Source organism: Bradysia coprophila, unplaced genomic scaffold (genome assembly GCF_014529535.1).
Source record: "Bradysia coprophila strain Holo2 unplaced genomic scaffold, BU_Bcop_v1 contig_476, whole genome shotgun sequence".
NCBI classification, from domain to species: Eukaryota; Metazoa; Arthropoda; class Insecta; order Diptera; family Sciaridae; genus Bradysia; species Bradysia coprophila.
Window position 1 is genome coordinate 2094304 of NW_023503727.1, and position 23958 is coordinate 2118261.

A 23958-nucleotide genomic window follows, 5' to 3' on the forward strand; every position below is an offset into this window, starting at 1 on the left:
TATGCGAAGTGCTTTTTAACGTTACAATTGCGCAACGGACTATTTCTAACATTAGCACTATCCCACAGCGCGAAGCTATTATACTAATCGCGAACCATTCGTCTGACGTATTTCGACAAATCAGAAAAAAACGCAAAAAGGCCATATCTGTTGAATCCTGAACGTAGAGTGTTTTCACTCTACAAATAAAAATAATCAAAGGGTGCAATTGAATTAAAACAGATCGAGATACCCTAGAAATAGGCATAAATACGATGTAGTTGCACCGAATAAAATTAGAACAAATACAGAGCTTGAACGGGCAACATGCCCTAAATGATGTGTTTGTTTCTCAATAGTAGTCCTACTGGCGCTTTCGAGCTGGGGAGAATATCCCACCAGTATAGTAGTAGAACTAGTAGAGTGACCGGAGCAGAATTTATGCAATTGGCTGGTAGCCTTTTGCCTCTGAATTCAACATATCTGTCGTCGTTAAGTCAAAATTACGTTAAACCGATCAAAATCAAATTGTCTAAGTCGCGTTATCCCTAAAGTACCTAGAGACACCGTTTCGTCCAGCTAATCTCAAAACTCACTAGTTCACTTCCATAAAATTCCCGTGAATTTTATGTGGAAACAGAACACTGGGGGACTCGTCAGGAACGACAGTGTCGAGAGTTTTGTTATTGTGTGCGCTCTACGGTAGGGAGGGCAAACATTTTAATGAAATAACAAATTCAAACCTCAACCCATCGGCTCACGTACAGATCCATTCACCCATTCATTCACTTTCGCACAAAAACTCACAACAGCAAACTTCACAAACATTTTCACTAAAATTGAAACTGAAAACTAAACAAACGGAAAATACTGGGGCCTAGTATCGTTTTTTGAACGATAATATCGTTTTTGGACCTTGGTTGCAAAGTATATAAACATACTGAAGGTAATGCAAATGCTCAGCGGATCACAAATTGTGACACATTGTGACGCAAAAGCGACTTAATTTAAATTCTTCTTTTGTTGTACTGTCAAATTTGACAGAAGAACAAAAGGAAAATTTGGATTAGGTGTCCTTTGCGTCGCTATGTGTAGCTACAGTTAATTTCTTGTTGTTTTATTTGCATTTTTATTTTGATATTATCACTTCTGAAACCACGGAATTTTTGGAATTAAATATAATTTTAGGCCATTTTCGGATTGATTAGTAGAATTAGAATTGTTAGGACAGACTTTTTGCCAGTGATTGATTACCCCCTCGATTCAACCTTACTAAATCAAATTTACATTTCTCGAAACTCTATTCATCGTCACTGGTTGCTATCGTCTTCTATTCACAAAAAGAAGTCATCTAAATGGAAAAACCTTCAGAAATATATACATTGTGTGTGTATTGTGTTCAAAACGGTCACCCTGACTCACTTGTTTACTTTAAAATCTTCATAAAACGACACAACACAAATTTAATTTGATAACATGGTAAAATATGCACCAAAACAGTATTTTAATAAACACGCGGGGAGACACACACACAGGCAACATTTACATGAATTTAATGGTTTATTATGGGTGTTATTGTTATTTGATGAATGAAAACGAGATTTATTACGGAGGCTATTGTTGAAAATACATAATATGGCGTGGGTCATATTGTTTACGATACGATTATTAAAGTGCATTATGGGAATGAATTATGGAAAGTGGACACAGGCACTCACAACAAAGATTGTTTTCGGTTGATCCCCTTTTTCCCATTAAAAATTGAATGGAATGTGAACGAAGTGAAAGAGAAAAATTATCCGCACTCTGTCAATAATAAAACATTATTACAATTCTATACACACACACCCATCCACGATGTTATATTCATTCAGATCCACAATAAAGTGTCTATTTATGGAGTCTATAAAATTTATTGAGTATCTTCCGCTGTTCTGTAGTAATGATCATCATCTGAAAGAACCAATGACTTTCTACCGATATACCTTCACAAAACATAATATATTATATTCCACCCTAAGTCCCGACCAACATTTATACTCTCAATAAATATTGTCTTATCAGTTCTGACACTATACACTAAGCATTGCACAGCATCGAAAGCATACACAACAGAGAAAAGAAAAGAATAGGAAAAAAAAAATTCAAATATCGTCTTCACCGGAAGTTCATGGAAGTAAAGACATGCACTATTTTTCGTCCTTTTAAGCATTTTCAAAATTGTATTCAATATTCTTCTTATCATCCAGACAAGGAGAAAATGCAAAAAAAAACATGGAAGAAGAAAACGAAGAAGTTCGTTGAGTGTTGTGTGTCGAGTACTATACGACTCTCTAGTTACACAACACCCGAAAGAAAATTGGATTGAAAGTACAATGTAAATTTCGAAAATGTAAGCATGTTATGGAGGACAACATGGTATGGTGCTTGGACATATCAGCAACATATTATTTACAAAATTTTACTTTTTTTACGAACTAATCCAGAATGCATTATCAAAATCAATATTATTCTCGTTACGTTCGGATTTAGTAACAATGTGAACGAATGGACGTGTTATGCTTTGGGTTATTTCCTTTGGAGAGCTATTCCTTCTGCACTTATATCTCGAGTAATTTGAAAAAAAAAGTTTAAGAATTGATCATTGAAGGTGTAAAATACAGTGCTTTAAGAAATGAGCGATTAGACTCGTAGGCCGGTCAGATTTTTCCGATTTCGATCAGCATGCCAATAGCAACTCAAAATAACAGTAAGGGTCTAGTCTCATGGAGCAAAATATGTCTTTCTATTGAAGTAATTGTATTTTACATGCTACATGCGTCGAAAATCGTACTTTTCATGTTTCAAGCACTTCTTTCGAAGCCCTCAGCATGTTTTATCACATACGCGCGGTGTTCGGGTGTCAAAATTACTTAACTAGAAGAATAATTCAAAAATTACACTTCAGGTCTATGTTGTTGTCTCGTTTCCGCTTATATAATAAAATAGAGTACACACTTGTCACTATCAGTCTCGGCAAGCCTCGACTTCTTCGTGCCAAATGTGTAATACATATTATTACATGTGGTGTGTATTGTGTATACACGACGTACATAAGTATTAACAAATTCACCCTAGAGTGATAATGTTTTTGAAAGCAAAATTACATCACAAGACTTTGAGATGTTTGCCTACTGTGATAAAATACCTCACTGATATAAGGCTGTATATAAGAGACTCGTAATAATACTCGCGCAAGCCCTCGTATATGTACACGTCTCTTATATGCATCCTTATAGCAGTAATGTACTATTACATGCTGACGGCGTCGAAAGTAGTGCTTGAAACATGAAAAGTACAGTTTTTGACGCATGTAATAGTTACATAACAAGGGATAACAAGTTGAAAAGTGTATATATATAGTTGGTATATATAGTCTTAACGGGAGTGTTGTATTAAGTGAAACGCACTGCTTGACGATATAATATGGAATGATTCTTTATTCACTTAAGTAACATATTCATGGTTCTTATACTAAAGAGAGAGAACTTACTTCTCTCTTACTTAATATAGTAAGGGGCACTACACCATCCCTCTTCGGCTAGATTGGTGTATGCCAATCGTATTATTATTTATTTCGTACATTATTTATTTCCTTTTGAAAGTTAAACTTTTCTTAGTCTTAAAACTAACCATTGCTTATAATTTATTAATTTTTGGGATTTGATTTCACTTTGTGAGATTGCGACTCTCACCGTCCCTTTTTTTTTTTTTAAAGAAATTTATGATAACATAATTTCAAACTGAATTGCAGATTGAAATAAAGATTAAATTGTAAATTAACCCTTAATCTTTAACCTTAATTTAAAAATAAAACTTCACAATAAAATCATAAAAATATTAAAATCATTCTTTTATTTTTGTGACGATTCATTCATATTTTCGGACTCTATCTTTATGCACCGTTTTCAAAAACTTGTCGCCATCTGTGATCGTAACATTTGATCCTTGGATATCCTTAACTATGAATGGACCGTCGTAGCGTTCCGAATGTTTATCATATGGCTCCTTAAACAACTTTACTTTATTATTTAACTCTAATTCTATCGGTTTGGCAGAACGGTCATAGTTCATTTTGTTCCTTAGTTTCATCTTGTCAATAAGATTTCTGGCGTCTACGTGTGCTCTTTGTAGTCTGCACTTCGCTTCCCTGCTAAAGTCATCGATATTATAGATTGGGTCAATTCGACCATCCATCCAATCGAATGGGAGCACTGGGCTCTTACAAAATATCAATTCATAGGGGGAGTATTTGAAATCATAAGACGCGTGATGGGAGATATTATAACAGAACGAGAAATATTTTGAATATTCTTCCCAGTTATCGAGCTGACCGGAAATGTAAGTTCTGACATACTCGTTAAACGTTCTGTGACTCCTCTCTGCTGTACCCACTGTCTGATGGTGATAAGCAGTGGATTTGCTGTGGGTCACATGGAAAAGGACCCATAGTCTTTCTAACACTGAATTCACATATTCCGTTCCCAGATCGGTGATGACCTGTTTCATCAGGCCGAAGATTAACACGAAATTATTGAAAATAGCTCTGGCTACCGTAAGAGCCTGTTTGTCCGGAATAGGAATGATTACCAAGTATTTGCTTAAATCGCAAATTAACGTAATCGCATAGCGATTTCCATTAAGGGAAGTAGGCAATGGGCCTATGGTATCTATCACTACTACATCAAAGGGGGCCTGGGGAGTATTTGTTAATACGAGGGCTTCTTTGTTCTTCACACTGACTTTCGTTAGTTTGCACTTCGTACAACTTTTGACAAAAGAGGCAACATCTCGCCTCATGCCTTTCCAGGCATAATAACTCCTTAAGTTTGCGTAGAGTTTCTTGTGACCTACATGTCCTCCAAAAATCGGATTGTCATGAAAGTACATTAAGAGTTCATTTTGTTTTGTCTTATCATTGATCAAAATCGGGCTTTTAATTAACACTATTCGTAGTTTATTCAATTTATTTTTGCAAATTTCTTTAAAAACGTTAATTGATACAAATTTGAACATAATATCGTTTAGCGACCACTGAATTTCGTTAAAATTTTTCTTTATCGCAATTTCTTGTAAACTATTAATTACTTTCTCGAGAATTGATAAATCATTGCGTATTTCTACCGGAACTTTCATACTGATCAGTTTCTTATAATTTTCGTATATATTGAGCTCTATTACCTCGTCTTTACTTCCTTCTGTACGCGTACACATTATTCGAGGTATCTTTTTATTTATATGCGCATTTAATTGTTCAATTACCGGTACGTAACTTATTTCTTGTGTTTTATTTAAATTTTCATTGGTCGTCATTTCATTTTCCTTTTTCAAATTTCTTGTTTTGGATCTTGTCATAACATATACTGTCTTTGTTTTTCCATATAAATCTAGTAAATCTTTAATATTTAATCGCGATAGGGCGTCGGCCACTACATTCTTAGCTCCACTAATGTGTTCTATTGTGAAATCGTAGCCTTCGAGGTCCAGCCTAATACGAATAAGTTTAGGAGACAAAGTCTTGTGCGTAAATAGATAAATAAGTGATTTATGATCTGTACGGACTCGGAACGGTACTCCGTACACATAAGGTCTAAATTGGGTCAAGGCAAAGTGAATGGCCAAACATTCTTGAATTGGAGTCGACTTCACTGCGTCTGCTTTAGACCATGACTTTGATGCATAATAAATTGGTAGATCATTGTCGTCATGTAGCTGACTCAGTACAGCCCCACAACCTGTTATTGAGGCGTCGACTGTGACTATGAAAGTCTTAGAAAAGTCTGGGTAAGCTAAAACTGGTGGTTTTGTCAAAATTTCCTTTAATGTATCGAAACTTTCTTGGCATTGTTCAGTCCATTCAAAGGTCACGTCTTTTTTAGTCAAATTGTTCAATGGTTTTGCTATAGTCGCAAAATGTGGGATGAAACGTCGATAATAATTTGCGAATGATACAAATCTGTGTGCAGCGTTTTTGTCTGTGGGAACTGGATAATTTTTAACTTTCTCGTGTTTCCTAGGGTCTGGCAATATGCCATCAGGAGTACACAAATGTCCTAAAAAGGTTACTTCGGGCTCGAAAAACTTGCATTTATGAGGATGTATTTTCAAATTTCTGTCTCGCAACACTTGGAATACTGCTTTGAGATTTTGTAAATGATGCTTCTCGCTTTTCCCTATCACGACTACATCATCAATATAGAGAAATGCCTGTTCTGGGGGGATACCTGAAAAGGCAATTGTCATCATGCGAGTAAATGAATTCGGTGAAACGTTTAACCCGAAAGGCAAAACTTTCCATCTGTATGACCCAGTACTAGTACTAAAAGACGTTATGTCTCTGGAATTCTTTTCTAATGGCACCTGGTGGAATCCCTGGAACAAATCAATGACCGAAAAACATTTTGCGTTTCCCAAACTATCTAATATCTGATCCATTCTAGGCAGTGGAAACTTGTCTGCCACTAATTTTTTATTAACTTGGCGATAATCCAGACATAGTCTCCATCGTTCACGACCATTCAAAGGGGGTTTCGGGACTAAAATCAAAGGGCTATTATACTCGGATGCGCTTGGTTCTATTAAGTCATTTTTTAAAAATTCATTCACCTGAGCTTCTATTTCATTAATCTGGCTGTGCGGTGTACGGTAATTTTTTATATAAACCGGTGTGTCATCTTTTAACCTTAATTTTTGCTCATAAAAATTGTTTGTGGTCATCTTGTCAGTTTCTAATGCGAAAACGTCCGCATATTCTTCTATCAACGGGAAAAGCTGTTCTTTAGCGTAACTAGGAACTTTGTTTTCTAAAATTTTCAGTAAAGTTTCTGTCCTTTCTTTAGAAGAGATTTCCTTTTTCGTTGTGTAAACCTTATAATCTGACAACTTCTGAATTGGTAGACGGTCATTTTTCATTATTTGTACTTTATCCGTAGTATTGAGAATTCGGATCAACGGCTGAGCTGAGCTAATTATTGTGCGAGCTGTGAAGACTCCTGCACTAATTTCCCAAGAATCGACCCACTGGGGTTCTAACACTTCTTTTTTCAAATTGAATTGTCTAATTACCTCACTTCTCGCGGGTAAAACTATCGTATTTACTTCGGGACCTTCCCTTATTGGTACCGTAATCATTTGTTCGTTTAATGTAAATCTAAACGTCATATCTCCGTAATTTATATTGCATCTAAAATGTTTCATGAAGTCTTTACCTAGGATCCCATCTGACGGAATATTGAATTCATTTGGTACTACATGTACTGGAAAATTTACTCTAAAATCGTCATTACCCAACGTCGCATTCGTACAACCCAAAGTCGTTATGGGATCTTCCGTTATTCCTGTTATGTCAATCAAATTTTCTACATCTAATAGCGCTCTTGGGCGGACTGCGCAAATTTTTAAGAGAGTTATGTCCGCCTGCGTGTCAATTAGGAATGTGCATTGTTTATTTGAAATCGAACTACTCAAAACTATAAAATCTGAGTAGTTTGGGTTCATAGATAGAACCTTCCTTTGGACTATTGAGACTGATACGGCATCATTGCTGTTGTTTCCCCCAGCTGCTGGTATCGCTGAGGGGCTTCCTCGTTTCCCAAAGCCTCGACTATTCTAACTGAGTGATTCGGATAATTTTGATAATTCTGATAACTTCCGCGACCACGACCACGACCACGATTCCAGGATCTTCCTCTACCATTATTACCTCGACCATTGCCGTTTTGATGGTAATTATTATTTCCACCATTCCATTTATTATAGTTTCCATAATTATTACCGTAATTACCGTAACCACCACGGCCTCTACCTTTTCCCCGTTTACCTCTAAACTGTGCCTTGTATGCTAACACTTGCTTCTCCTGCTTTTCGGTAGACGATTCTAAAATCAGTTTAGCAACTACTTCATCAGGATCATTGTATTGAGACGCTGATAATACGGCTTTAATCAGATCACTTCGAGCATTCGCCCGACACATGTCAATAGTTTCATCTACACACATTTCTCGTGCTTTGACCTTACCAACACCTTCCAACACTAAAGCTCTTTGGAGTGCTTCACTCAATTTCGTCGCTTCAAGGGCAAAGTCTTGAACCTTGAATCTGTCAAACTTCAAAGCCTGTAACCTACTCTTTACTACTTTAGACGTCTCAGGTTTAATGCCTACTTTAAGTCCATCAATTATTTCTTGAATAGTTTGTGGATCTTCAGGGACTGATTCCATAGCCTTATCTTCCAATTTAGTCATTAAATATGTTATCAAAAGGGTAACGTGCGTCGTACCTGCCATCTTCTCGAGAAGTTTGATAGAGTTTATGAAAGCTGTAAGGGCTAATGGGTCACCTGCATAATTCCTAGAGATAGTTTTTCCTGCCAAGGCAAGAAACTCTTCAGCTGATTGTACCATTTCTGAATCTGAGTCTGAATCACCTTTATCAAGTACTTTTGGGTCAATTTCTTTTACTCCGGGGGGTACTACAATGTGTACTTTCAAAGTTCCAAACAATTTGAGAAGACGATCTCTAATTTTTGTGTGAAATTCCGTACAATAAGTCAAATGGTCTTCTTGCAGATCGTGCGTTCTTATCAACTTTGTCGCAGCGTTATATACTTCAATAATGTCTTGTAAATGTTTATCGAAAGTTTCACGTTGAATTTTCCTTTTAATTGAAACACTCAGGCATTTATAAATTCTTTCAAATTCTATTCTGTGTTCGTCTAATTTAGTACTTAATTGTGTCCATGTAGTCATACTTTGCCAAATAAAAAATACTTATTCGTATCACCAGATTTCCAACAATATAAACACATCAAATGAATCTATTCGTTCGGGCTTGACAATAAAACCAAATTAAAACCAATGACAAGACCATCAAGAAAAATAAAATTGAAAAATAAACAATTAAAAATTCCGTTAAATCAAATAAAGGCTTTGATTCAAACGTTTCCATTTCGTACCATTAAATACGCTTTGTTTGCTTTATCAATCACAATGTTGCAATTATTTTCAAAATTTATACATCCTGTCCCAAACTTAGTATCGTATTTCTTTTATAAAATAATACCAAATACCGATTGTAAGCGAAAAAAATAATAATTCCAAAACTGCGCGTGTAAAGAATTTCAAAACTGCGCGTGTTAAATTCGCTGACATCAGAAAAAAAATATTTTTTCTTTCTTTTTAATTAGAACAACTTTTCGTCGTATTTAATATTTCAACATCCTGTCGCAAAATAAACAATCGTTCTCATATAACATCGATTTTAAAACGTAAGCATAAAATATAATTTTCAATCGCGTGTCGTTACATATAAAAACTTCAAAATTTAAAACATTTTCTTATAAAAAAAAAAATCAAATTTTAATTTCCATAACTCATACCTGTTGCTATGTGTATCTGTTTACCCAGGGCCAAATTTTGTACGACCTTACGCGCCTGTGCGATCTATGATTTTCTGTGCCTTCGCTGTTGACTTAGCAATGTTCTCCTGTTTTCCACGGACCCCACGGACCAAATTTGTACGAATTTTCGTGCCTGTGCTCTTGGATGTCCATCAATTCCAGTAATGTTATTTGTTCATTTATTTTTCAAATCCCGTCAAATATTGTTCGTGGTTTATTTTTCTGTTTTTATATTCAATATTCAAATTTGGCGTACTTGTCTCTCACGCTTTACGATACACTTTTTATGTAACGTGTAAAATTTATAGATAAAGTGAATTGCCAATAGTACCACTATTATTAATAAACAAATGCCAGTGCTGGTTTTGTGTTCGGAAAATTCTTGAATTATATTGACACTATTAACATCAGTATTACTGTTAGTACCATCCGTTGTGGCGGTTTGCGGCTTTGAGTCAGATGTGCCCATAATTTATTCATTTAATGATTCACTTTATTAATAATTATTTACTTTGCAGTACAACGGTTTCACTAACCCGACCACTTATCGTTTTTTTTTTTTTATATCACTGTCACTGTCGCCATGTATATATATAGTTGGTATATATAGTCTTAACGGGAGTGTTGTATTAAGTGAAACGCACTGCTTGACGATATAATATGGAATGATTCTTTATTCACTTAAGTAACATATTCATGGTTCTTATACTAAAGAGAGAGAACTTACTTCTCTCTTACTTAATATAGTAAGGGGCACTACAAAAGTAGAGTTTTCATGTGAATTTTGTTGATCCGATGCGAAGCCGATGTTATGAACATACTAAAAACGAGACTTTTCAACTTCTATTCCGTGTTATGCAATGGATTTTACATGATATATGTAAATTTTCAGAAATTCGAGAAAATTCGAGAAATTTCAAGAAATTCAAGAAATTAGTTTCCAAAAAGTAGGCCCTGGTTTTCACTGTATAAAAGTAAGGCTGCAAATACTTTAACCTCTATCTCTTGCAAACGACGACCATAAAATGTGTAACTTATTTGGTTAAAAGTTCGATTAGTGTTTGATTGAAACTCTTCTTCTACAACAGAAGCTAAAACTCAATTGCTTGCTTTTCTCCTCGTTGCCGTTAACAGGTGACTGAAAAGTGAGAATTCATCAGTGGCTTTGAAAGTATTTTGCATGATGTTCTTCGCTATGCATGAGTCAATTTAGTACGCCACAGAACTATTTACCAGATATTTTCTAAGGTAAAGAAGAAATTACAGCCTGAAGAAGCTTTGAATTAGGAGAGCGAAATATTGCAATCAAATTTGTTTTTCTCTTGTTGTTTATGCTGCGATAGTCCACGTTTACGAACCTTCAACAACGTAAAAAAGACAGCTACACACTACTTATTTTTCGGCATAATTATTGATGATATACGACTTGAACTGGTTCTAAGTCTTGTTTACACATTCAAAGCTTTTATTTAATAAAACCGATTGAAATAATGTCCTCCCTCTCCCTAACCTGTTTTGCATTAATATTCTAATTTTGCATTGAGTAGCTGTATACGTAAATGTTTGCTTTTTAATTTCGTACCCCTTCCCTTGCAAACATTTTATTTTTTACACTTTATTAAAAGCAATAAGGACTCCGCAGTATGAACATATGAAAACAACCATTTTTTTTTCAACTGCTTACGAGCCATATATTCATAACGTAACAATATTTGCCATTTAATTTGGTCCACCAGGCTTAGTTTAAAATGACCGGCCGAAATGATCGAAACTTTGATAAAATAACCATCATAATCCATCGCTATTATGCTATAACCGGCTGTTTTATGAATGCGATAGTCGTTATGGGGCGGCAAGCACCAGTGATTTATTGGTAATGAATTATAATGTGTTCATTTTGGCGTGAGAAATGCAAACATTATGAAATGACAATAGCCGCGGTGTCAAAATGAAAGGCTATTTGTTATCTCTCATTTTCGTTTTTAGTTATTTATGAATTTTGGGGTGTTACTAATTTGACCGGAATATTGTGATTATTTGTGAAAAGTAATTTTTTTTTGTTTTTGCTTTTGTGAATGGCGGGCCGGATTCCACCCCCAAATGTACCTACTTGCACATCGACATTTAACATTTTTTGTCATGCTAACCGTCAGTACCGGACTGGCTCGAAAAAGCCCATCGGGGGCTCCATGCAACTCAATTTAAAAAGGCCCACAAATTAAAAATTCTCATACAAAAATCCAAAAGGCCCATCGGGAATTCCCCGAATTCACCATATGGCCAGTCCGGGCCTGCTGACCGTTCCCATTCGCGAAACTGCAACTTCAAAATTCTAAAGATATTCCGTATCACTTGGGGCCATTCACAAATTACGCACTCTCTACATGGGAAGGAGTGGGAGTTGCGAGCGCTGTGACGCAAAGATATGCTTCTGCTTCATACATTCTCGAAATTGTTGCAACACAATCGGTAACTCGTAATTTTTCACTTAATTCGTGAATGGTTTTTTATGTCTTTCGACAAATTCTAAGTCAGCCTATATCTTTAAGCCCTTTATCCCTAATATACTTAACATTCGGTACCATAGACCATCACAATACAAAATCCAATCACATTGTAATCTTAAGTGTTTTGGTAAATGTATTCCATTTAAACCAATATTCCTGAGCTTTGTCTCAATCGAGTAATTATAAATGAATCGATGAATTGGTTTTAGCTTGATACGATGCCAGAAATATTTAATGACATCGTAATAACATTTAGCGACAAAGCGTCTTCAATGTGCTAAATGCATTCATTTAATATTCATGTCCTCTATGATAGATTGAATATACGGATGCTTGTTTCTTGAGGTTGATCGGTTGATTTTGCGATCTTGAATGATGAATTTAAACTGGCTGCGATATTAGTCTGGGCGCCACATGGAGTGCATTATTAATTGGAACTTTATCTTATTCATATTGTTAAAGTAGCTTTTGTCAACAGCACTGTACAAGCGGCAAGCGAATCTTCATACATTCAATATGTTGCTTTAAGTTATTTCAATCATTGTGTTAATCGCGGCAGTGTAAAGTTAACCAGGCAGGAGCAGTCGATTTAATAAGGGACCTAAATTCATTAGTAGGCCTTTAAATTTGTTACGAAATCCTTACTAATCCAAACAAATGCATGGAACGAATACGTAGACGAAGTGTGATGCGGAACGAGCCGAAGGCGAGTGGAGTAATCACACGTGCCTAAACAAGCATTTACAAGCAGTGACGTAAAACATTTTACATGTTTGTGGACGGTAAGTGCATTTTCCCTGTCACAAGCAGTGCTGTGAAGTGCACTTTACCATGCATAAGCATGTAAAAATCTTTTACTTCATTTGTTTAGACATACTTTTTGCTATAAGAACACTACACAGAAATCGTCGCTTATTTTTTATCGAAAATAGATAGCTCTGGAAGGCTCGTGCCACTGATTTTCGGTTATCTTGAGTAGGAAAAAATGATATTAAAAACTCCGAAATTTGGCTCGATTGACTTTTTCTTGAAATTTTTAAGTGGATTGCGCTCCAAGTGCAAATGCAATGAAACTTCAATTAAATGTAAGAAAGATTCACCACTATTTGATCTAACCTTTCAGATACGGCTAATCATCTGTTTTTAACAGCAAACATATGAAGTACAAGATCTTATTACAAAGGGTGGCCAGTATTTGAACAACATGAGTAAAAATATTTAATGACTATACCGCGATACGCTTGCCGTTTCTAAAAGGTTAACTATTTTGTTTGTTTGGTATAGTCAAGCTGGGCAGTTTAGGCATTGAAACAGACGAATTTTTCTATTGCATTTTTTTGGAGCCTTATGAATCTGGCCATTCAAGAAAAGGCTAGTTCTTCAATTGTATATCATCCAGAAGATTAAGAAAATCTCATAAAAGTTTTGTGTGGAATAACATGTGTGCACGAGCGTAGCGAGCGATTTTTTTTCGATTCATGTTAATATCAACAAAAAGGATCGATTACCACAACCGAAAACTTGTGTTGGCAAAATCCTTTACATTTGTGAAAAATACTACTCCGCTTGTTTGTCCAGTATAGCCAACGCCTTCGTAAGCCAAGGTGTTTCTCCTACCATTTTTCATTCATAATGCACATTTTCAACGTATTACTAAAATTATTAAAGCAAATAATCGTTGAATCTAATTGACTTCTTACTGGAGAAAGTTCGTTGATTCACAGTGCATAAAATTGGTAAAACGAAATACATGAAAATAAGAGTGCAAACATCAATAACACCAAGGAAAATTAATTGCTCAAAAACTAATAAAAATTATGACTTGTTTTCTCGTGTTAGCAAAACCACACGGTGCTAGCACGTATAAAAACTCGTGAGTTTTTTTTTTGCTCTCCTGCAACATCAACAACATGGCAAAGCTAATTCAACAAACAAACCACCATTCCTTCTTTCTATCAAATCTATTATACAATTTTCATGTTTCATACAGGTGAAAAACAAACATAAATTTTTATTTTGTAATCCACTCCATTTTCAACCAAGCATAATAATAGAAAATGAAGCTCACCTCATACTGCTTCATCGCCCGCTTATACACATTATTCTGGAGTATCATCGTATACACACCTCTAGATATTCACCGCTTTCGTTCATTTATAACAAAATGGAATAATGGAAAGCTTTTTTTTTTGTTTTCGTTTTTTTTTTTATATTTTGTAAGTTGGTAAATGAACTAAAATGATGTAAGAGAAAAAGGAAGAAAGAAAAAAAATTTAAGCTCTAACGAAGTTAAACGAGTGAACATTGTAAGAAAAAACATGATTCTTTTTGTAAATATTGAAAAGTTGAGTTATTTGTTACTCTAAATGATGCTAGAATTGAAAATGAAAAAGTTCAGGACAAAGTTTGGCTTACATACGTCATTTGGCAGAAGAAGAAAAAATGTGAAAAATTTATGCTCATGCCGATAATATATTATGATGGAACAATGTAAATGCTGTACAACATGCACGGTATAGCGTACAGATGTCTCGAGTTAGATATATTTCACAGTTTGGTATTTATATTAGCTGTATGTGGTGTAACTGTGAACGGAACTAATTTACTTTATTAGACAGATTGTGAAGTTGAGTCGACTTTTTATACGCACCGAAATAACCTCACGCCCACAAACATGATTTTGGTTAATTAGCCACGAACGAAGCGGTATTAATTGTAGATAGTCCAGGTGGTTGTGTCAATCCGCTCACTTTGCTTGGTTTGAGTTTTTCAGTTAGCCCATTCGATTGCAAACGAAAATCTGTGTATGCATTTCGTTACTTCGAAAATCGACTTTTTCCATACATTTTACGCGAGCGAACCTGTTTTTTATGACACAAGCGCCTGTAGTAAGAGGTCTACTCGATTTGTCTCAGTACTATCACTTGTGGTTGGAACTTATGTTCAAAAATAAGTCAATTGGAAAAACATGATGTTGCAGTCAGGGCGGCTTTTTTGGTGCACAATCCGCTGATCCGTATGCAAATCAATTTTATCCAACAGGAGTGTCCAAAACTTCCATCTCATGTATCGTCGAAGAAGAGAAATGATACCAGATGGCGTTGCTGCTGCCTCACCCGAGCAACAGCATCTGTTATCATTTCCCTGCACTCGGAATCTTCTCAAAACTTTTCCGATTGTCCATCGGAAACATTAGAAACATACACTCTATGCAGAGCTTGTCTCAGTAAAAGTAGACAGTGATGTAATCTCGGTTGTATCTAGAAAAAATTATGGTTTATATTCACAGAAACACCATAGTCATTGTTACAAATAGTAGAAAAAAGAGGTTTCACGGAAAATATGAGTAAAAACTCTATGTTATCGACAACAATGACAGAAATAAGCGATGAGCTGTGTTCCCTTGTTCGATAGTATGTATAATACGTTAAAACGTTACCCCAACTTACTTGTTCGCTTTGTGGTAGCTGACACGAGTTAGCAAGTTGAGTTGTGTTGAGTTAAAATTCTATTTCAACTATCTTTCGCTAGACTTGCTCATGAGCAAATTGGTATAGTGTTGTTATAGTATGAAGTACTACTGTTGCCATGGTCTGATGAGAAATTGTATTTTTGAATTGCATATTAATGCAAACCGTCAAAAGACGTGTTTAACTTTCTCATAAATCGAAACAACTGTCAAAGGTCTTGCTTAACTTATGAAGTAAAAGATTTTCTATCAAAAACAAACGAAGGTGAACCCAGCTACCCATTAACAATGTTCTTCAATTCATCAAATTAAATGCTATACACAATTTTATAGGATTTTTATGTTCCTTTTCCCTTCAAAATTATATTGCAACTTAAGCAACATGCCGCTTTCACAGCACATAACACAAATAACGTAATTTTCTAAGCTAATTCAATTGATTACCCGGTACAGCATAAGATGTTTACTATTTAATTTATATTACACTAAGACAATATCCCTTGCTCCGGGTTCAAAACTCCCGTTTCGTATAAGTAATGCGCTGGTACACCCCTCTTGTCTTATCATTTTCCAGAGATCCCAAAGACTTTATTATATTTGTAACAGAATTATGGACATCGTAAAGAGAAAATTTTTATTTTCTTGTTTATTGACTGGTTGCATGTCTTGTGACACATCTCCACCATTCCGAAAACACACGGCACAAGCATTTTTATATGGTATTCTCATCCCGCATCCCCATAAACAAAATCTCTTGTGGCATTAAGGAGAAAGTGTAATTTGTTTGGTTATTTTGTTTATGTGTATGCGGTGTCATTAAGTTTATGTCTTTCGTATCCGCAATACTATTTTTTTCCAATACTAAGAGTAAAGCGCATAGAACGAATAAACGAAACGGTGCGGTGGTGGAACAAAAAAAAAATAGAAAAAATAAAAAATCAGACACAGACGAAACACATAAAAATGTTTATAACAATTTAATGCGCTTTTATTATCCTTTTACGTGCTGGAAAAAAGTGCAGTCAAAGCTTTGCAGTATTATTTTCAAAATAATCAACTTTGTTGAGAAAATATTGAATTCATGAGGGAATATTGGATTTTCCCTTGAATTAATTTGATTTGATATTTTTCTTTCTCTTACACTGGCTGGTGTGATTGGTGGTTGTGGTTTATGCGACCAGTTTTTCTTCAGACAAAACATTTCAATATTTGCTGTACGAAATGGCACTTTGCATTAAATTTGTAAAACTTTATCCAACATTGTTCAGAAAGCTTTTTCTTATCCAAAGCATATGTTTAAAATTGATTGAAAAACTCACTGATTTCTCCACTACGGTAAGGGCGGGTACCTTTAAAATATTGTCAGCACATACGATGTTGCACTTTATTGCTGAGACTAATTTCGAAAAATTATTTTCTTACATTTTTCTACGTTTCCCCGATTTTTAAGATTGATGACAGGTTAACGTTTTTCGTAGGATTTGTGAGACTCGACTTTCCATGGTTGTGTTTTCTTGTCCATTTAAATATATATTGGGAATATCACATAACATGAGCGTGCAGTGCAGTCTTTAGTTTCTGGGCGCCTTGGGGCAAATTAAAACCTAGCAGCAAAAACTCGATCAAAATGTCGATAAAAACTTTAGAAGAATAATTAATTTTTAGCAGTTTTGTAATCACTGATTACTAATCAGGGTTCAATTCTCGATAGAACATACCACCAGGCCATAAAAATTAAAAAAAAAGTTTTTGCAAAACCCTACACTTCAGGTACAGTGCAACAACTCAAATCGACTTTCTTCAAAAGGTGCCTTGTAATAGTATTTTTCGTACCAAGACTGGAAATGACGATTTTTTCAGCACGAGCGAAGCGAGTAAGGAAAATTAGGACGTGTGCTGAAAAAATCCATTTCCTGTCGAGGTATGAACAACGTTTTGTGCATCGGACAACTGAAATAGACAAAACACATCAATTTACTTGAAAACATACACACTTCACATTCACCATATTAAAAATCAATCGTATAGTCATACAGTCAAAGGCAGTCAATTTTCAGCATAAATTAGCTTCAGCTGTTTTTCAGCTGATCCATACAAACAATCACAACCGTTTATACGTCTTTATACGGTTTTACCACTATCATGCGTGTGCGTGTAGCAGCTTCAACCGTATGAACAAGGAAAACCAATTTTTGTTGTATGTGTGGTGTGGATCAGCTGAAAAACAGCTGAAGCAAATTTATGCTGAAAATTGACTGCCTTTGACTGTAGCAAAATTCATGTAATTCTTTTCCCGCACTATAAATCGTAAAGAAATGAAGTTTTTTCCCGCACGATATATAGTTCGGGAAAAACTGACATTTCTTAACGAAAAATCATGGCAAAATAGGTCGTATTTCCATTCTAGGAGCAGAGCTGTGATTTGAGACGTTGGTAAAACGAGATAGTGAAAGAGTTTTAGAGTACTGTTTCACGCACATAAATACCGCCACTTTGATTTGTCTGATTAACGATTTGAAATAACTTATGAAATGAGAGAATCCAATAAAACAGAGAATAGCCGCATGAAAGGCTAGGATACTAAAGTGGCTGTATTTAAGTGTGGAAAACAGTAGACAAAACCTAAATAACTGACAGGAAAAGTACCAAAAATCCATACTTTCGACTGTGTACCTTTGTACATCAAAAACTTGCTCAAACTTGCTGAACAGACGTTCATGGGAATTCTTTTTAAAAGTAATAATTAAGGAGATATTAAGAGTGGGAAAAACGGCAGTAAATGACAGGCAATACCAAATAGCTGTGCTTCTTTGTAAAGCAAACATTTGCTAAAAATATTTTATCGCCTATTGAGAATTCCATATTTTTAACTATGCCCCTTTGGGTATACAAAATATGCTCAATATGTCTGCTCAAAGATATCGCCTAGCAAAGGCCCAGACATGCCGGAATGAGTTCCAGACATTTGTCAAAAAATCCAGACGAAGGAGTTTAAGAGCAGTTTCGTTGTTTCGCTGGCTGGTAATGTGAATGAGTGGAACGGACGGTTGGTGATTGAATGAATTGCGTGGAAATCGTGAGTACGGCACGTGAACGTTTCTTATTGCTTTTTATTATTTTTTACTTTTGCTTATGGAGCTCAGGCTCAATTCTTTTCTTTCTTTTTTTGCTGCATTTTTTTGGGTGATTTCTTAGCAGCTATCCACAATTTTCCAAATTTTCCATCAGCAGATGGCAATGTCTCAATGCAAACTATGCTACAGTTGTTCATGGCAAGTTTTGCTGCTGTCTTGTGTAAGAGGCTAGCGGAAGCAACTGAAGATGGTCAGTCCACTCTGACCTGTGACCGCCGCTAGTTCTCGAGGCAGAGACGCCGACTTGTGTTTGGGAGTAGTGGTGCTCATACAACAAGCGAATCTGGGAGTAGTGGTGCTCTTTTAAGTAAAACTGGAAAGATGTAGTGGTGCTCATCATTCGAGTAGTGGTGCCCGAGCCTCGCTTGTCCTTAGAAGTCGGCGCCCCTGTCTCGAGGTCGAAACAGCTTTTCTTTTTCGCCACTTTACGTGATGTGTGGGAAAGGGAAGAGCTCTATAGCTCTATTTGTCGTTCCAAAGGATGTTTCTTCGAAGGATGTTTCCTTGAAGTTTAATAAATGTGAAAAGGAGTCTTGTTTTGGTTTTCTGTGTACGGAAATTCGGTTGTTGCAATTTGCGCCCCTGAGCTTTTCGTCTCAGGCTATGCAAAATTGGTATGTACGAAAAGCCCGGAGTAAATGACAGGTGTATACAGGTTATCATATTTCTGACTTTGTACAGCAAAAATTTTTGCTTAATATTCTCGTGAGAATTTTTCTATTGTCTAATGAATAAGTTTGGGTACGCAGGAATGAGTTCTAGACTTTTGTAGAAAGTAACAATCAAATTACTCTTCAGAGTAGATAAAACCGAAGGAAATCAATCAATCAATCATTTTTAAATATTTAATGAGGATGTGGTGGTGGCTAGATTTAATAACGAATCGAGATATCGAGACTATTTAATTTAATTGTTTCTGAATTGTTGGCTTACAAATAAAATCCCAAACATAAAAAATTTATGTCAGATGCGATACAGAGAGGGACATACTCAGACACACTCCAATTTTATGATTAATGAAATTCCGCTCAAAACCCCCTTGTCGTTGTTTTTTATTCATTTTATTATTAAACTTAAAACGCAATGCTCAGATGCATTAACATTACAATTTACAACCCACACAAGCATTATTAATACCCATTTTCAAATGATCAACCAATTTGTCTCCCAATTTTATGGGATGCTATTAAATTTGAATAATGTACCATCCAAAGTGTTTTCTTGGGTTTTTCAAATAAAATAAAAATTAGGAAAGAAAGTAAGAAAAAAAAAGAAGAAAACCGAACCGTTCGTCCCCGCCACAATCGTAACGAATACCATCAATAATACATAACGCAAAAATACAACTTACCATAATACAGCCATACCGAAGACGAGCAAAAGTATATGGCCTCTGTGTGCTGTTTATCGCATAAACATAAATTTAAGAAAGTTCGCGTTTGAATCCCATGGGACATCATTTTACGATGCAGTATACTGTCGGGATATTGCTATGTGTCACATATTATCCTACGAGTAACACAACAAACGTATATAACTAAATACTATGAGTAACAGAAGAACATGTAACAAGGACAAGAAGGAAGAAAAAAAAATACAGAAAAAACCCTCTTACGTGGTTTTTAGCAATAAAATTTCAGCAACAACATTCTGAACTCAGAAAGAAATAAAGGAAATGTTATACGTTTCCGGAATTATGTACTTGGTAAATGATGACGCCTAATGCAAGTATAATGAATGGCAAAGATGTGAGATGTGTGATGGAGACTATGTTATGCTGAAAGGACTAAGTCATTCGACGGATCAAAGCAATAAAATGTGTACAAAACTTTATGTTTGGGATACGAAACGACAAAATGAGAGCGCAGGAGAAAACTTTTTAATAGACGATTAAGCGACTTGATAAAATTTATAGATGACATCTTTCACTCATGCATTGCATTTGTTGAGAATTTAGTATGAGCAATATGCTTGGTCGTCTAAGCTTTCTTTTCTGTTCTTTTCTGAGAAACTCTTTATTGGTGCAAAAAATTTAACGCATTTTTCTCCATGGTTCTGGGTGTGAACTGATGTAATAATACGAAACAAAACTATCTGAACTTGTCAACATGATGTTACACAAAGTTTCAGATGAGTTAGTTATTGCCAATTATTCGGAAGCCTTAACGAAGAATAAAAATGAAATGCCAGACAGAAGGAACTTTCAGAATGGGACCTAATATTGGTGAAGAAAACCGTTCAATCATTATAAACTGAGGAAGTAAAAGATCGACATAAAGCGTCAACGATTAAAGAATCAAATGCGTGGCTATATAACCATTTTACCGGCTAAACACATCGGTTTTCTGCTTGATACCAATATATTCCGTATTTCATTCGGAAAATCTAACTACGACAAAAAAAAATTGAACTTTTACCTTTAAAATGAGCTATCACGCGTATCTTTCCGTTTCGCACAGCCCTGTCAATAATTCGACAAAGACACCTTTGCACTTAAACTTTGAAAGGGTGGGGAAGTAAAGGGTGAGGTGGAATTTTTTGTCTCTTCTTCAGAAAACTATTTTTTCGATGTCCACAACAACGTCCAATCACTCGTTTGCCGGAACTCGCTCGGTAAACTTTCCTTAACAAAATTTGCGTAATCGAGTACACGGTGGTCTACGATTGGGATGCCACATTTACACACCACATAAGTCGATCAAAAAGGCATCCATGGCCTTAGTTGTAGAAAAAGTCAAGGTAAATATATGGGCGGATGTAATGCCAGGTAATGCCATTCAGACGCGCAGCCTAGCACAATAGTTCGTTGCCACTGACATCTTCTTTTAAAATGGTTGACTAAGATTTATTTGTGTTTCACAAAATGTTGTGCCTATCACAAAACAGATGGCACAGGTTTCTAAGCAATTTTGTTATTTTAAAGACAGAGAGAGATGGCGTTTATAGCAAACTTTCGTGCCACTGCACATCTGATTCGGTTGTATATGGCATTACCTCCCCACTATATTTACCTTGGAAAAAGTGCTGATACGTGGTACAAAATCTATTACTTCTTTTCATTTGAGAATTTTTACGATTCACAACAAAATCTATTACTTAAACAGTTGACCATTTATTATACTATATAAAGGACACATTAAACATGAGCTCACCGCATATCGAATCTATCATCTGTCGTTGATGTTAACAAATGACAGCTGCCCTTAATATATATTATGTACCTATTGTAATGCACTATCAGTGCGTTGACCTGTTGCCAAGATTGTTATTTTGACGTGTATGACAATAGGGCAATAATGCACACACGTCAAAATAACAATCTTGGCAATAGGTGCATACCACATTTTATCTGTCAAGAACTGATATATCGAGATACAGTTTGTTCATTTCATTTTTACACAGTTTCTAAAGATTGTCGATATGTCAGAGTTTTAAATGTACCCAGTCAATTAAGTTCTTCCCAAATAGCGCAATATTTGAATTCGCAATAGAAATTTTAAATTTAGCGCCAAAAATTCATAATTTGGGAAGAACTTAATTGACTGGGTACATTTAAAACTCTGACATATCTAAAACTGTATAAAAATGACATGAACAAACTGTAAGTAAAAACTCCCTAGAGAGATAAGATCGAGATAATCGTTCTAGACAGACAAAAGTATTATAATTAAAGTTGTTGTAGCCTCTAATTTATATTGACATATGTACAACAGACCGATTGATGCCACAAGAGTATATTATGATAATTCTACCAATTTTAACCTATCACAATATCACAATATTTCCGTATATACAATTACAAGAAATTATCGCATTTTCGTTTTATGTAGGATCTGATACTTCTAGACCCACAGATTTTGACAGCTGAACGAAATTTTTTTACTGTCGAAATTTTCGTCGCAAACATATAGGTTTGTTCCAATGTCATTTTGAAATGTCAAATTTCATCCACAGAAGGCAACTTAACCTCAACTTTCAGTTTGACACAAATTTGAACGACAAATTTACAAAGAAATTGGTTGCCGTTTAGGTTATGTCTATATCTGTGGATGAAATCGTTGTCGTTCGTGTTGTCAAAGTTCGGGTTTACAGTTGATCGAAACAAAACTATAACGACCAATTTACTGCGACAAAAACCATTCAATATCAAGACTGTACCATCCAGGAATTAATCTGCTACTTTTTGACAACTGTCAAAAATTAGTGGAATGTGTGTGGAATAGGTGGAATGTGTGCTGATTTAAAAATCCTAATATGGGCTGGCATTTCGGTGATAGCCACTGTAATGGTATTTTAGGTATTTCAAAGTAGTCATGAACCATATAGCCGGTATCAGTAGTTATCGCTACTGCCTAGCTGTATTTTGCCTTTTTTCTGAATCTAGTTTCTTATTGCAAAGGAATAGGGAAGCCCAAAAAACACAAAAAATTTTCACTAAACATTTTGGGTCCACCTAGTCATTCTGAAAGCTCGTCACGAGAAATGAAGGTTGACATTCGAGTGGAGCAACATTGGAGAACAAATGCAGCACTGCCAAGTCCTTGTATTTTTTTAAAAGAAAAATTTGAATTTGAAGCAACATAACTGACTCAATGTTTGGTCTATGCTAGTCCGAGCGACCGAAAGCCCAACTTGTGCCTTGTTCCCGGATATCCTGCAATGTCTTTTTTTTGTCTCGTTTCGATTAAGCTTTTTGGATTAATAATAATTAAAATATCTTCATCTGCCAGATGTTGCCACCACTGAAAAATGTACTACAATAACAATAATTATAATTAAGAAATATAATCCCCAATTCCTTCAAATGTTGATTGCCTTGAAAAAGGGGTTGATGTCTTATTTGCACTCGCTTGGATTCTTATCTTATGTTATGAGCAAAATCATAAACTAAAATAATTTCCGAGTTGTTGCCATGTTTTGTAATGGTATCATAAACTGTAGAACATTTTTTTTTCTCTCCATTCGTAATTCCCAGCTTATAGTTGAAATTGCATGAACAAAATTTAAGATTCACCATTGCTTCAGTGCGTATACTATACGAGTATATACATTGTGAAAGGACATACACACGACTGGCTGAATGGAAGGATATAACGTGAAAAACTTATAAGCAGCTGTGATTTCATCTTTTATTTTTCTCTAATTAGAATGATCCAATTAGGAAATACTATTTTTGTGACACATTTGGTATAAATTCACCGAAAGATGACTCAATAAAATGAAATGATACAATGCTGCCAGTTGACTAAGTGGTTTGCCGCGCGCCGTATACACACGCATTACACAAAAGTATACTCTTTTTTTTCTCGATGTGACACAGAGATAGCTAAAGCAATTTCACAACCAGAAATATTAGTCTGGCCTGTCTAGTTCGAAAAATTCGATTTGATTTATATTGCGACTATAAGGGGATGTCAATGCTTTTGTTGAATG

At 35.4% G+C, this 23958-nt stretch overlaps 2 long non-coding RNA genes across 2 annotated transcripts; one reads left to right on the forward strand and one right to left on the reverse strand.

Annotated features, from left to right (window-relative positions):
• Nucleotides 1–1362: 1362 nt before the first annotated feature.
• LOC119082666 lies at nt 1363–15034 on the forward strand. Its single transcript, XR_005088679.1, has 3 exons — nt 1363–1374; nt 3382–3384; nt 15001–15034. It is a non-coding gene; the product is annotated as an uncharacterized LOC119082666 (long non-coding RNA).
• LOC119082664 lies at nt 9048–22793 on the reverse strand. The gene is made up of 3 exons (XR_005088677.1): nt 22679–22793; nt 17225–17229; nt 9048–9061 (listed from the first exon to the last, which is right to left on the reverse strand). It is a non-coding gene; the product is annotated as an uncharacterized LOC119082664 (long non-coding RNA).
• Between the last annotated feature and the right edge of the window lie 1165 nt (nt 22794–23958).